This window comes from Bos indicus x Bos taurus, chromosome 26, assembly GCF_003369695.1.
Source record: "Bos indicus x Bos taurus breed Angus x Brahman F1 hybrid chromosome 26, Bos_hybrid_MaternalHap_v2.0, whole genome shotgun sequence".
Lineage (NCBI taxonomy): Eukaryota > Metazoa > Chordata > Mammalia > Artiodactyla > Bovidae > Bos > Bos indicus x Bos taurus.
The window spans coordinates 51,047,068-51,055,013 of record NC_040101.1 but is presented as its reverse complement, the minus strand read 5'-3'; the positions used below and the strand labels follow the sequence as shown (position 1 = coordinate 51,055,013).

Here is a 7,946-nt window from a genome sequence, read left to right as displayed (position 1 = left end):
ATAATTCCTTTCTCCCTCATCACTCCCTTCCACCAACCCAACAAAAACTTTTCCATTGTAGAAAATTACTGTTTCCATAAACATGCTGTCTTTGTCCATTCAAGCTACCATAGCAAAATACTATAAAAAAATCAGTGGTTTTTTCATAATAGAAAGTCATTTTCTCATAATTTTGGAGACTGGTAAGTCAAAGATCAAGGTCTTGACCAATTTGGCTCTTTGTAGGAACTCTCTTCCTGGATTGTGTATGGCTGCTATCTAACTGTGCTCACATAGCCTCTTCTGTGTGTGTATGACAGTGTGATGTTTGTGTGTGTTTATATGTAAATAGAGAGAGAGCAAGCTAGTGTCTCTCCTTATAAAGTCACTGATTCTATCATGAGGATTCCATTCTCAGTATTGCATCTAACACTACTTCCCTAAGGACCATCTGCAAATATCATCACACCGGATTTGGGGCCTCCATCTATGAATTTGGGGAGGATATAATTCAATTTATAGCAGACACATTGTTTCCAAATAAATTTTAAAGCCATCTTTTATCTGTACAACATTGTTGTAGACACAGAAGAACTAAGAAAGCTCTCTGGGAGAGTGCTCTTTAAACTAGGTCACCAAGGAAATCAAGTAATGATGGACAGAGACAACCTAAAGAGGAAATGAACTCTTCATGAACATTTCAAAGAATAGGGCAATGATGTTCAGAAATAGATTCTTGGGGGAGCTATATATTTATTTCTTTGAAAGAGATGTAGTTATAAAGTTCACAAGGTAATTTTTTTATCTTTCTTCCAAGGATAGATTTAAATCCTTTTGTTGAACAAAAACAACCACATAACAATTAAAACAACAAATAATTAAGAGCAATTTAAAAACTAGAAAATCTTAGGGGAATAATATCATAGGCAAAATTGTAGACCTGAAGTTCTTCAAAATGAATAATAATGCTAATTGATCTCCAGCCTGCCTTGGGATCCCTTTGGGGTGTGGGCTCTAAGCTTTCTGATTATTTTACTTGCATCATGCTCTAAGTATGAAAGATCCCTTAGGATATGTCAGTGACAAAACCTTTCAGTTTGCTGCTGCCTAGACTTATTTGGAGAAGAAATAGGAACACAATCTGCCCAGGTATAGTTTAAAAGAGTATATTTAAAAATTGGGATACAGATGAACAGTTTTAAAATGAATTGGAATAGAATATATTTTAGAATAAAATATTTTGGATGACATTTTCAAAACAAGGGAAAATAATATTCCCTCTAATCTTATTTCAGTTATGTAGACATGTGGTATTATATAAAATGCATTTTTAGTAGGTAGGAGTGAAAAAAACTTGAAATCTCTGAGATAGAATCTATTCAAACATTTAGACAAGTTAGGCACTTAACTGATTAGATTATAAACTATGTCAAAAGTCTCTTTTCCATTTTAGCAAATCTAGTCATTTTACCCAGAATGAGAGATGAGCACATTAAAATTAAATCATCATTGTGACCCTTAATATATTTGATACAAATAAAAGTATGAATTATGAATTGGGGCATAAATTGAAATAGTATGACAAAAATTAATATTTAATTCATTATCACCAAGAATGTAGAAGGGGCTATATTAAGAAATGAATTAAAAATTCATGGCTCCCACCCCTGGAGTTGACAATCTATCAAAAGAAGAAATATGGAAACAGATGGAAATCATAAATGATATGTAAATAAATGATGTATAAAACGTTTCCAGAACACAAAAATGAAAACGGGTAAGTAACAGAGGAACTGGAATTTAAAGAAGTCTCTTTTAGGAAAGGTTGAGTTTTGATAGGCTTTGAAGAATAAATAGAAGCTTTTCTTCCAACTGTTTAATTATCATTCACCTGGTAGAGATAAGCATAGGATAAAACACATAAGAAGTAGGGGAAAATGGAAAGTCATACTGTAATTGAGGGTTGAAAAATAATTATTCTGTGTGTTGACTGCAACATAAGAGATGTGAGTGGAATATGGATATAAACTATCATGGGATAGATCATAAAAGATAATATATAATATAATTTCAAATATATTGTCAAATATATGCATGCTCTACCTTTAAGATAAAATACAATGGCATACTGAAGCACTTTCTAACTGCTAAACAGTGAAGTCTTAGCTGATGTCTTGGAAATAGTAAACAAAACTTCCAATCAAATACTTGCTTAACTATTTCAAAGTGGAATTTATCTATTTGTGGGACCACTAACTAGGCTTTTAAACACTCTGCTGACTCACTTCATGTAATGATCAATACCATCAAAAATTATCCTCTTCCCATAGAAAGTTGTAGAAACACCCACACATGCACACTTAAAAAATATTTTTGATTTTGATAAAATAGGCACCACTTTAAATTAGGAAAATGAGTAACAAATTGAATTTTTGATGTGCTAAAATTAATGTATTTTGAGGGTGACAGAGCATTCAGATAAAGATCTCCCAGTTTCATTCAGGGTTCTTCCTGCTGTGCTGTGCTTGGCATAAATCTCAATGAAATGGCACTTTTCAACAGTTGTCTCTTATTAGAAAATCAACTGTTCATTACTGAGACTCCATTGTACTTTTTTTCTTATAGATAGAATAAGTGAAATCAAATAGAAATTTTGCATTTACTCTTTAATTTTTATTGGAGTATAATTTTTATTGATTTACAATATTGTAATTTCCGCTGTTATACATATACATATATTCAATCTTTTGTAGATTCTTTTCTATATAGGCCATTTTGGAGTATTGCGTAGACTACCCTGCATTATAAGGTAGGTCCTTGTTAGTTATGTAATAGTGGGTGAGCTCCTGCATCAAAAAAACACAAGTTTGAAACCCCCTGTGCTACAGACAGGCTGTCTGAGCATACTTCAGTTGCTTTGTCTCTCAGTGTCTCTTCCCTGCATATAAAATGGGCATATAAGAAGCAAAGTAGGACTTCTCTCATATTTAAGTGGTTAAGAATTCACCTGCCAATACAGGGGACATTCCTGGACCTGTTTGATACCTGGTCCAGGAAGAGCCCACATGCTGTGGGACAACTAAGCCCATGTGACACAACTACTGAGCCTGTGCTCTGCAACAAGGAAAGCCAGCAAAATGAGAAGCCTGGGTGCCACACAGAGGAGTAGCCCTGGTCACTGAAAGCTGAGAATGCCTGAGTGCACTGAGGAAGTCCAGAGCAGCCAAAAAAATATATATATATATTATATTATATTATATTAAAAAAAATAACAACCCATGATGTGGGTTATAGTCTCATAAAGTTGCCCATTTTCAGCATTTGCATCATTAACAGATTTGTAAAGATTATGGAGCAATCCACGGTGGCCTCTCTGCAATAAGTAGTGATTATAGAATAGATGGTTAGAGCATACTGTTCATTGCTCTGTCAGCACTGCAGAATGTGGAGTTTGTATTATATATGCAAGTCTGTCAGAATGATGTCACTGCAGGGGGTTCATTTTCTTTTATATTATTAATGTTAGAATATTTTTAATAAAAGCAATGGCTTTAATGTTTTGAAAAAATAACGTTAAATTTTAAATAACATAATGCTGCTGCTAAGTCATTTCAGTCGTGTTCGACTCTGTGAGATCCCATAGACAGCAGCCCACCAGGCAAGAACACTGGAGTGGGTTGCCATTTCCTCCTCCAATGCGTGAAAGTGAAGTCGCTCAGTCGTGTCTGACTCTTCGCGACTCCATGGAGTGAAGCCTACCAGGCTCCTCCTTCCATGGGATTTTTCAGGCAAGAGTACTAGAGTGGGTTGCCATTGCCTTCTCCAAATAACATATTAGCTTTGAGCACAGATTCAATGTGGGCTGAATCCTATCTACAGCTGTTAATTTCATAAAATGCATTTGATTTGGGGGAGAGAAATATGCCTGGACTATAAAATATCTCAATTTACTCTTTATCCCATTGCCAGACTCAAAGATGGTAGCACTTTTACTGTTATCATTTCCATGTTGATAATACCAATTGCTTTAAAGGATAATAAGACTTGAATTTAATTAAGTTGGATTTCATTATCGTCTCTTCATCCAGACATACTAAAGACACATAATCCAGATAAATTGCATCCAGGTAACAGAATTTGTTCCTGTGGGCCTCACAGATCCTCAGGAGTTGAAGATGCCCCTCTTTGTCCTGTTCTTATCCATCTACTTCTTCACAATAGCAGGCAACCTAGGTCTGATCTTAGTCATCAGAACAGATTCAAGGCTCAACACACCAATGTACTTCTTTCTTAATAACTTGGCTTTTGTTGATTTCTGTTATTCTTCTGTCATTACACCCAAAATGCTGGGGAATTTTTTGTACAAACAAAATGTTATCTCTTTCAATGGATGTGGTGCCAGCTGGGCTTCACATGGCCCATGACTGGCCTTCATGACTGCCAAGTGTTTGCTACTGGCTTCCATGGCCTACGACTGGTATGTGGCCATTTGTAACCCTCTCCTTTATATGGTTGTAATGTCCCCAGGCATCTGCATTCAGCTTGTAGCTGGCCCCTATAACTACAGATTCCTGGTTGCTCTATTTCATACCATCCTCACCTTTTGCCTCTCCTACTGCCATTCCAATATCATCAATCATTTCTTTCTATTGTGATGACATGCCTCTTCTCAGGCTCACTTGCTCAGACACTCACTCCAAGTAGCTATGGATTTTTGCCTGTGCTGGCCTCATGTTCATTTTTTCCCTTCTGGTTGTCTTTGTCTCCTACATGTACATTATTTCTGCCATCCTGAAGATGCACTCCACTGAAGGCAGATGCAAGGCTTTTTCCACCTGTGGTTCCCACATGCTGGCAGTCACCATATTCTATGGGACCCTCATCTTTATATACTTACAATCAAGTTCTAATCATTCCATTGACACAGATAATTTGGCCTCTGTCTTGTATACAGTGATCTTTCCCATGTTGAACCCTTTAATCTACAGCCTTAGGAATAAGTAGGTGAAAGATGCCCTGAAAAAAGTTATCATGAATAGAAACCAGGCTTTTATGTTCATGAAATTAAGAAAGTAACTTGAATGAATAAAAATGGAATTTTCCTCACAGTCTGATTTTTTTCTCTTAAGCTACCAAAATGCCTATTCTTAATACTGGATTTCTACATGTCTGTTCATTGTGTAATAAAATTTTCTAAAGATTTTCAATTAGAATGAGATTTCAGATATAAAAGTGTCCATTAGAATTTTTGCCAATTCTCTCATTTTCAAATGAAATTATATTAAAAAATAATTCTTTGTTCCATAAGAATTTATACCACTTTTTTTAAATTTCTCAAATGAATAATTGCATAACAAACAATTATCTGGATATGTAACTAGATATAGGACAAAGGTTTCACCTTTCCACCACTTCAAAATCCCTGGGTCAGGATTCTCCAGTTCCATTAACCATATCCCATATGAACAGCAAAGATGCACATTGCACTTCTTTCCCTGATTTGCTAGTATCTCAGAAAAATATAACATTATCAAGTGAAGTGAAAGTGAAGTCGCTCACTCATGTCCAACTCTTTGTGACCTCAAGGACTATAGCATATCAGGCTCCTCAGTCCATGGAATTTTTCAGATAAGAGTACTGGAGTGAGTAGTCATTTCCTTCTCCAGGGGATCTTCCCAACCCAGGGATTGAACCCAGGTCTCCCACACTACAAGCAGACACTTTACTATCTGAGCTACAGGGAAGCCTCAAAACATAATGTAGAGGGATTTCTCATAGTTATTTAATACTCTCACAAAGATTAGTTTTATCTTTAAACTTTCCATTGATTAGTGAAAAGTGAAAGTGAGGGTCACTCAGTCGTGTCCAACTCTTTGAGGCCCCATGGACTATACAGTCCATGGAATTCTCCAGGCCAGAATTCTGGAGTGGATAGCCTTCCCTTCTCCAGGGGATGTTCCCAACCCAGGGATTGAACCTAGGTCTCCTGCATTGTGGGCAGATTCTTTACCAGCTGAGCCACAAGGGAAGCTTTATAAAACTGTTCCATAAATCAAGTATACTTCAATAAAAATAATTTTAAATTAATGAATGAATTAATAAAACTACTCCATATTTATACATTTAACAAATTGTCTTTATTGTTTTTTCAAATTGTCTTTATTGAGGAGAATAATACCAAATCCTAAGTTTACCTGAGTCACTGATTTAACGTGGCCTGGCATCTGGTCTGATCTCTGAAGACTAATTTTTAAGTGAACTCCATTTTTTAAAGCCTATGAGACCTTGTTATATTTTTTCAAAGTATCTAAAAAAGGTATAACTCAAGAATAGAATCCCAGGTGTATCATATATTCTAAATTAATATACATAAAATAATTGAAGCATCATAGATCATTTTCCAGTAGCAAGGATCCTATGCAGCTATACTGGGCAGATCTCAGGTTAGTTGGTCACCACTGGATAAGGTATAGCTTATAATATGATGACACACTAGGCAATACAGCCTAGCTTGGAAAAGAACACATGCCTTGTAATCAAAGGATGGACTTGAACTGTGTGTGGTCTTCCTGTAGCTTATTTGTCAATTAAATAAGGACAGTATTACAAAATGTGAAGTCTTCTAAAATATTGAACACACAAAAGAGTAATAATAAAATCATAAGCATTTGCATATGATCTCTCTTGCTAAAGAGTTGAGTTCTAGTCTCAACTACACTAACCTTGAGAGGTCAATTTATAAATGAAGATTAACATATACAACAGATAACTATGATATAGATAGCTAGACAGATATAGATATACAGATATGGATATATAATTTCAGATAAGCGTAATGATAATTTTGCAGTTTCAATTTCACAGAAAATGGTTTTGAGATTGTAATTTGCATAAAATTTTAATATATATTAATGTGTTTGTGTGTGTGTGTGTGTGTGTGTGTGCACACACTCAGGCACTCAGTTCTGTCTAACTCTTTGTGACCCAATAGAAAGTAGCCAACCAGGCTGCTCTGTGCATGGAACTGTCCTGGCAAGAGTACTAGAGTGGGTTGTCATTTCCTATTCCAGTGGATCTTCCTGACCAAGTAATCGAATCTGTATTTCCTCCATCTCCTGAATTAGCAGGCATATTCTTTATCAGTAGGGCCACCTGTGAAGAAGTCTATGTGTGTGCGTGTGTGTGTGTGTGTGTATGCCATTTAAACATAACCATGGAAAGGAAATACAGTATATATTTTGGTGAATCACAGAGATACAGGGTTGACTTAATCCACCGTTCTCTAAAGTTTTTATTTGTCTTTTCTTTGAACATATTTACCTACTATTTGAACATTTCAGTGTTACATATCCTCAAAACCTGTCATTAATGTCTTTGAATTCACACCGTCCTGTCTTGGCAAGATGCAGTTTTTACCATGACACACCTCTTCAATTAAAGATCATAGATTCCCTGGTGTCTAAAAGCCCGAATCTGAATGCTAGGTCTGACCTTTTAGGAGTCAAAACATCTCAGAAACTTAAGTATGCCGCCATCTCTTCAACAGTGTGAAAGTGAAACTAATAACAAATACTAAATCTATTGTGATGAGATCAACTATAGATAAAGTTCTTTTCTAAATGTCATAGTACCAAAAATAATGTGATACTATGAACAATTGCACTCATCTCACACGCTAGTCAAGTAATGCTCAAAATTCTCCAAGCCAGACTTCACCAATACATGAACCGTGAACTTCCAGATGTTCAAGCTGGTTTTAGAAAATGCCGGTGCCAGCCAGCAAAGTCGATCAGGTCCCGAGAACATGCATGGCGGGGCTGAGAAAGGAAACTACAGCAAGAGACTACAACAAAGATGGGGTCGAGAGGTTCAGACACGTCTCCACAAAGGGGAGCGGTCTGACACCGACTTTATTCAGCATCTTATATTTATACAGGAGAGCGTGAGAAAGACAAGACGGTTGACAT

At 36.1% G+C, this 7,946-nt stretch overlaps 1 pseudogene; it reads left to right on the top strand.

Annotated features, from left to right (window-relative positions):
* Positions 1 to 1,718: 1,718 nt before the first annotated feature.
* Positions 1,719 to 5,055, top strand: LOC113884420 (annotated as a pseudogene).
* The last annotated feature ends 2,891 nt before the right edge of the window (positions 5,056 to 7,946 follow it).